Source organism: Palaemon carinicauda, chromosome 13, assembly GCF_036898095.1.
Source record: "Palaemon carinicauda isolate YSFRI2023 chromosome 13, ASM3689809v2, whole genome shotgun sequence".
NCBI classification, from domain to species: domain Eukaryota; kingdom Metazoa; phylum Arthropoda; class Malacostraca; order Decapoda; family Palaemonidae; genus Palaemon; species Palaemon carinicauda.
In genome coordinates, this window is record NC_090737.1 from 33,200,272 (window position 1) to 33,207,771 (window position 7,500).

The 7,500-nt window shown below is 34.0% G+C and overlaps 1 protein-coding gene across 15 annotated transcripts in view; it reads right to left on the reverse strand.

Annotated features, from left to right (window-relative positions):
* rdgB (retinal degeneration B) overlaps positions 1 to 7,500 on the reverse strand; it is a 229,034-nt gene that overhangs the window by 173,237 nt on the left and 48,297 nt on the right. For 14 of the 15 annotated variants that reach the window (XR_011046242.1, XR_011046241.1, XR_011046245.1 and 11 more), the window contains exon 1: positions 4,664 to 4,832. The exons of the other annotated variant lie outside the window; for it this stretch is intronic. The gene's annotated coding sequence lies outside the window, so the exon portion shown is untranslated. Of the gene's footprint in view, positions 1 to 4,663; positions 4,833 to 7,500 lie in introns of those variants that run through there. 15 annotated transcript variants of the gene reach the window in all.

Sequence of the window (7,500 nt, forward strand, 5' to 3'; positions counted from 1 at the left end):
TAATATTAATAATAATAATAATAATAATCATCATCATTATCATTATTATCATAATTGTTAATAGCTAAGCTACAACCCTAGTTGGAAAATCAGGATGCTATAATCCCGAGGGCTACTACAAGGAAGAAAATAAGAATTTTAAAAATTTCTAGTTTTGATACAATTATCATTCGTGGGTATAATACCATATAAGTAAATACTGATGGTACCGATTATCTTATGGATACAATGACTTTTGATTAGAAACCACATGGTGTTATGTTTCTTTACGTAACTCGAAATGAATTGGATTATTCGGTGGGCGTCCATTATAAATATTTTCGTGTTTAGAGGGCCAGATAACCAGAAGACAAACTAAAAATATGGCATATATACATACATACATACATACATACATACATATATATATATATATATATATATATATATATATATATATATATATATATATATATATATATATATATATATATATATATATATATTATATATATATATATATATATGTATGTATATATACACACAAATACATACAAATATTTCCATATATATATATACATATATATATATACATAATATATATATATATATATATATATATATATATATATATATATATATATATATATATATATATATATATATGTGTGTGTGTGTGTGTGTGTGAATAAGAGAAAGCTAGAGAATATCCAAATAAAACAGAAATATAATTGAAGGGCCTTTACTTAGTTACTCACGAACTAGAAACACCCAAGTGTGTGTCTGGGCCAGTTTATAGAGAGCTTGAAGCCCACTTCAATGCTTGACACCCGTTAAGTTTTAGTTTTTATTAAGGACTGACATATATTAAGACTTGACTCAGGAATGAACATTCTATAATTCAATGTTATAATGGAAAACTAAATAACATAAAACTTTGGTGAGCACGAAAAGAAAATTAAGACAAAACGGGAAAACCAATAAAAAGAATATACCTTCTTTGGGAGACGCCTATTTAGTTTAAAGGCTACTCGTGAATGGCAGAGGCAAGGGATAGTAACATAGTCCTAGCAAGCAGGACAATTCCCTTGAGACTAGGTTGCAGCGACCAAAGGAACTAACGAGTTTGAGTGGGATTCGAGCCCCAGTCCGGCGACGTTACCACGTAGGCCACCACAACCCTAAGAACCTAAGGGTATTGGAGTTTCAGTTTAAATCAGAATTCTCGGAAAATCCTAAATTTGAGCTCTCGCATCAATTAACAGTTTTTCCAGCAATATGTGGAAAAAAAAATAAATAAAAAATAAAAACCATTTAGTGTCCACCGCTTGAAAGGTAAAATTTCAAACCTCACTTACGAACGCAGTCATTACTGGACAACTGATAATGTCAAGGAGCATACTAGAACAATTGACGTTCAATTCTCTCGGGTACATTATATGACAAACCATTATTCGTTTTTGTCTATTTTATTACCAACGAGAGCATTATTCTACCTGCAACCAAGTTACTGACATTCAACTTGTTTATCCGAACTCAAGTTCATACGGACCAATTTCGAATCTATTTTTCCTGTCGAAAGTGCTTGAATAGGCAAATATTGAACGACTAGTCATTCATTTAGAAAGAATCATAGTATTAACGGATAACCAGTCGGCATACGGTCAATTAAAGCCTGCAGAAATAGCTGTATGCTCTCTTGTATATTATTTCCAAAAGTGTATCTTCGATTTTTTGACAACCAATTCGTATCAATTATATTCATCAAAATAACATCCCAATTATAAATCTGCATGCATATCTTTATTCAAAACCCTTTTTAATACTTTGAAAATAAAATCTCGAATTATGGATAAGGGAAAATATGGTAGTTTAATTTCGCCTGATCTTAGTCCTGCTTTTGGCACAGTTGTGCATGACCTACTAGTAAATTATTTGCTTTGTTGTCCCTTACTGCAGGTCAACTCTACTCTACAGGACCTTCGCAGTCATTTTATCGTATACATTCTTAAGTATTTTGTATTTCACATCGCATATTGCATGTTTGTCAAATCTACATTATCAAAGCCATTGGAAAATAATAAAGTCTCCTGTCTAAACGGATGGCTTAAAGTTATTGGAACCATGGGGCACCGAGACAATTCTAGAGCTTTCAGGTAGGTGGCACCAAGATTGTATAACAAGCTCCCACTCGAAATAGGAATTAATGGTGGTAAAGTCTTTCACGAAAAGTTATGATACCGTGGTTTTAAGAATTAACGCAAATTAATCTGATACTAAAATAAAAAAAAGGCATGCAATAAATAGTTTAGGTCCTGTAGGGTACAGTGCTTTACTGCGTAATACAGGACCAAGAAAATAGCCATTACAGCAATTAAAATATGTAAAGGGAAGAGGATCCCTTTTATAATGAAAATTGATAATTACCGCTTACTAAATTTCGGTTGGAAATTTTTAAGAGTAAAAATTTGTGAGTTTTTTACCCCCTTATATAGACAATTATGAGGGACACCATTGGGAAACCGTTTTTTTTTTCTGGGGGGGGATGCCAAAAAAGTGTTATTTGCAGCAATAATAATGGGAAGAAATGTAAAATAACCAGTTGGAAATATATATGGTTCATGTAAGTGGCTGAAAATTAAAGTATCATAATTATCTACGATTCACTTTACGTCCTCTTAATGATTTTTGCTCGCAAATAAACATTATCTCACGGCTCCGATGTTCTATCAAGCAATACGTAGATGTGCTGTGCACGCCAGCCCCCTGGGTCACTATTTCGGGGATACTTTTCAATTTCACATGAGCAACAATAGCTATTCACTGAACGGAGAAAGTTTTCATAATTACTTGCCGACAAAGATTAAAATTACATCAAATTTTGAAATAGATCGTACTTTCCTCTTGGAGACGTCTTTTTTTGATGGTTGTAAAAATTGAAACTGAAGGGAAGGATGAGAAAAAATAACTGTTGTAGAACATCCGGGAACTTGTGCATAAATATTTGGAAGTTCGTAAATGTTTAAAAAAGCCAGGTAATACAAAAAAAAATACAAAAAACAGCTTGCAAAAGCGAACGCACGCAACGCATGCGCAATGCCGATCACTCGTCATCGGTTTCCTGAATGTAAACAATGAGTGAGGAATACTTCACCTTTCAATCGACCGATACGCAAGTTATTATTCCTGAGCACCCATACAGAAAAATATGCCAAACTAGCCAGCACCCGTCCATTTTTTATAGCGTTTTCCAGTTTCGCTAGTAATCAACGTATCATATATTAACCATAAAACTTACTTTACTTTAAGGGCTGTTATTCTGGTTGTATACAGGAGGGGAACCCTACTCTCTACAGGACCTCCACAGTCATTTTATTATGTTCGTTCGAAAGCATTCAACATTTCAAACCGCACATCGAAGAAATCACAGCAGTACAATAAAAAGTCTAAAGTTTCCCCTTGAAAGCCTTAATATTTTCAATCATTCGGATGTCTCGTAGAAGGTTATAGTATAGTCTTGGGACCGTATCCACAATGCTTTCACGGTATATCACTGATATGAAAATTATATTGGTAAATAAAACAAAATGTTTCGCACACAAACATTGAAGTACAAATATTTACTTTGGCAAAGTAGACTTCACAATATTTTCACTCGTTATCAACGGTACTATAAAAATATTAATAAAGTTACACTAATAGCAGCCTTCCCAGTTGACATTTGTTTAACCGTGGCACCGGAGAGGCACGTCTATAAGGATTCGGAGCTAGATCACCATATTTGCTGACGTAAGACGATTTCGGCCGTTGGGAAGCCCTATAAACTCATACTCGGGATGACCTACAAAAAAGAATGTCCACAACATCACCACCATTACCTAAGAGATGTTGAACACAATATACAATACTTGTGTGGCCGAGCAGTTAAAAATGACTAACTATTTAAGACAGATATGCACACACACATTCAATCCTTTCCATCCCTCCCTCTTTCTTAACTATATTCCGATGGTTAGGCAATTTGTGGGAGTGTGTGGTTTCAAAGTGTACCCCTCGGGGTAACCCGCGCCCCACCAGGGTATGATTACTACATATCACCCTTGAGTGACTAAATATATATATATATATATATATATATATATATATATATATATATATATATATATATATATATACACACACAAAATATTAAACACTTGCCCTTTGTTATATAAGGGAGATGCTAACTTTGTGAAGAATCTAGCGACATAAACTGTACATACATGATCGTACTTTCGAAGATGAAACTAACAAGGTCTAAGTAGAGATTGACTATAGGCATACTTGTCTATCATAATAGTTTATTTCCTTATTTAATTCCTTACGGGGCTATTTTTCCCTTTTGGAACCCTTGGGTTTACAGCATCCTGCTTTTCCAACTAGGGTTGTATTATCATTATCATAACTAGCTATGCTACAACCCAAGTAGGAAAGGCAGGATGCTAGGAGTCCAAGAGGGAAAATAGTCCAGTGAGGACGGGTTATTGATGATGATGACAATAATAATAATAATATGAATAATTAAATAAATAGTTGTAACGTAATTCCTGCTCGCAAAACTAACACCAACTCTAACAGTAAGTCTATAAAAACAGTGTAGCCTATATTTCTTCCGTACACTGTGCCAAAAGATTACATTACTTACATGGCCGTACTCGCAAGAAAATCAGGGGTTTCGTCCTCTAAGAACTCCAAGCTGTTATTGTTAGAACCAAGTTAATTTATATTTCTCACAAACTGAACTTGACGAACGACACTCACACGAACGCGACCACAGTTCAACTGATGAAGATCCAACTCCGCGGGTCTGCCGCCTACGGCCTGCGGGGGACCGGGGAGTTAGCAAATGCCACGAACAACCAACTCACTGGCAAAGGACAGGCGATACACTGACAGCAAGTATCTCTTATTATTATTATTATTATTATTATTATTACTGACTAAGCTACAACCCTGGTTGAAAAAGAAAAATGCTTTAACTTAGTCCAAGGGCTCCAACAGGGAAAAATAGCCAAGTGAGGAAAGAGACATAAGGAAATAGATAAACGATATAAGAAGTAATAAACAATTAAATGAAATATTTCAAAAGCATTAACAACATTAAAACAGATATTTCATATATAAACTATAAAAAGACTTATGTCAGCCAGTTCAACATACAAACATTTGCTGCAAATTTAAACTTTTGAAGTTCTACCGATTCAACTACCTGATTAGGAAGATCATTCCACAACTTGGTCACAACTAGCGCGTTTTTAAATTGATGCCATTAAGGTTTTTTTTTAATGATAAATAAATCTATCTGCTTCGGAAAGGTTTTAGGTTATTCGACTTTCCACTTACATGTGAGATTTGATTGAGTTTATAGATCAACTATCTTAAATATAAAAGAAAATCCTCAAATAAGTTGTTAAAGTTGTAAATAAAAGAATTTGTGAACAAAAAATTAATTTTCATGAAATTACAATTAAAACATTTGTGTACATAGACTTCCTCTTAATGTAATGAGAGTTGAAGCATCTGTGCACAAAGACTTCCTCTACATGAAATGAGAGTTAAAGCATTTGTGCACAAAGACTTCCTCTTCATGAAATGGGAGTTGAAACATTTGTGCACAAAGACTTCCTCTTCATGAAATGGGAGTTGAAACATTTGTGCACAAGGACGTTATCTTCATGAAATGAGTTGAAACATTTGTACACAAGGACGTTATTCTCATTAAATATGAGTCGAATTCTTTGTGCACAAGGCATTCATGAAACGAGGGCTTAATATGCATTTACTTGTAAGAATTGTTTAAACAAATATCACTACGTCAGAGATGGTCAAAAAACAATTTGCCAACAAAGAAACTCACGATTAACGAAATAAAAAAAAAAAAATTGCTTCATAAAGGATGAATATTTGATGGCAGAGCAATAAATTTAAGAAGGGCAAAACAAGAACTTATATTGAAAATATGACATAATCCTGAAACATCAAAGACGATTGTAAATAATAAAGCACAAGTGTAGGGGATTAAAAACACATTCATTACATAAACCGTGAATTAAAACCGGTTGTAAGTTGGCCAGGGTACCAGCCACCCGTTGATGTACTACCGCTAGGGAGTTATTTGGATCCTTTGACTGGCCAGAAAGTACTACATAGGATCCCTCTCACTGGTTACGACTCATATATCTTTTGCCTACACATATACTGACTAATCTGGCCTATTCTTTCCACGTTGTCCTAACACTAAGATAATCAAACAATTATTCTTCACCCAAGGGGTTACTGCACTGTAATTGTTCAGTGGCCACTTTCCTCTTGGTAAGGGTAGAAGAGACTTTAAGCAGATCTTCTAGGAGGACACTCCAAAATCAAACCATTGTTCTCTAGTCTTGGGTAGTACCATAACCTCTGTGCCATGGTCTTCCACTGTCTTGGGTTAGAGTTCTCTTGCTTGAGGGTACACTCAGGCAAACTATTATAATTTGTTTCTTTTAATTGTTTATAGTTTATTTATGAAATATCTAATTCAATGTTGTTACCACTCTTAAATACTTCATTTTGATTTTTCATTACTTCGCTTGTAGTTTATACATTTCCTTGTTTCCTTTCCTCACCGGGCTATTTCTCTCTGTTGGAGCCCTTGGCCTTATAGCATCCTGCTTTTTCAACCAGGCGTGTAGCTTAGCTAATAATAATAAAAATAATAATAATAATAATAATAATAATAATAATAATAATAATCTACTGTAAATAATGAATTAAAAACAATTATCATTACACCGAAAAAAACCCATTGAAATCTAATATAAAATAACAGGAAAATCTTGGGACGTCCATCAAAAGACTCGACACCTTCGAGCGCTGTCAAACGCCTCTTCAGAAATTCCTGTGATACAACATACTTATATAATGACAGCCAACGGGATTACCAATCCGCCCGTGTCGTACGAGAGGCCCTTCTTCAAGGGGAAGAATGCCGTCGTCAGCACTTTCCTCTTCTTTCATCTTTTTTAGCCACTTTTGTTTATTCGTTTCCTCGTCTCCTGTTCTATTTTTAAGCGTTTGTTTTATAGGTTACTTTGTTGTTTTTAGGGAATTGGTCTTTTCAATTGTTATTCAGTATTAGATTTATTTAATTTTCCTTTCTACCATTTTTAATACTTTGTTTCCACAATTTATTTGGTTCTTATTTTTGTCATTCCTATTTCCATGACTTTTCATCTCTTAGTTTTCCAAATATTCCTAATTATTTTTTTTACTGAATTTACTTAAAGTTCCTCTTTCAATCAATCTAATAGAATAGGGTATTTTATAGAGGGCCTTGATTGTGGTCAGCAACTTCGTATAATTGGCCTTGATGTTAGTGATGCCTTTAAACGTGTTAATCATGAGGCCCTTGTTTTCAGACTAAAACAGTTGGGTCTTTTCTTAGCATTATTATTAAATTTTCAAGTAATAGATTGGAAATAGTAGTTGCTGATGGGCACA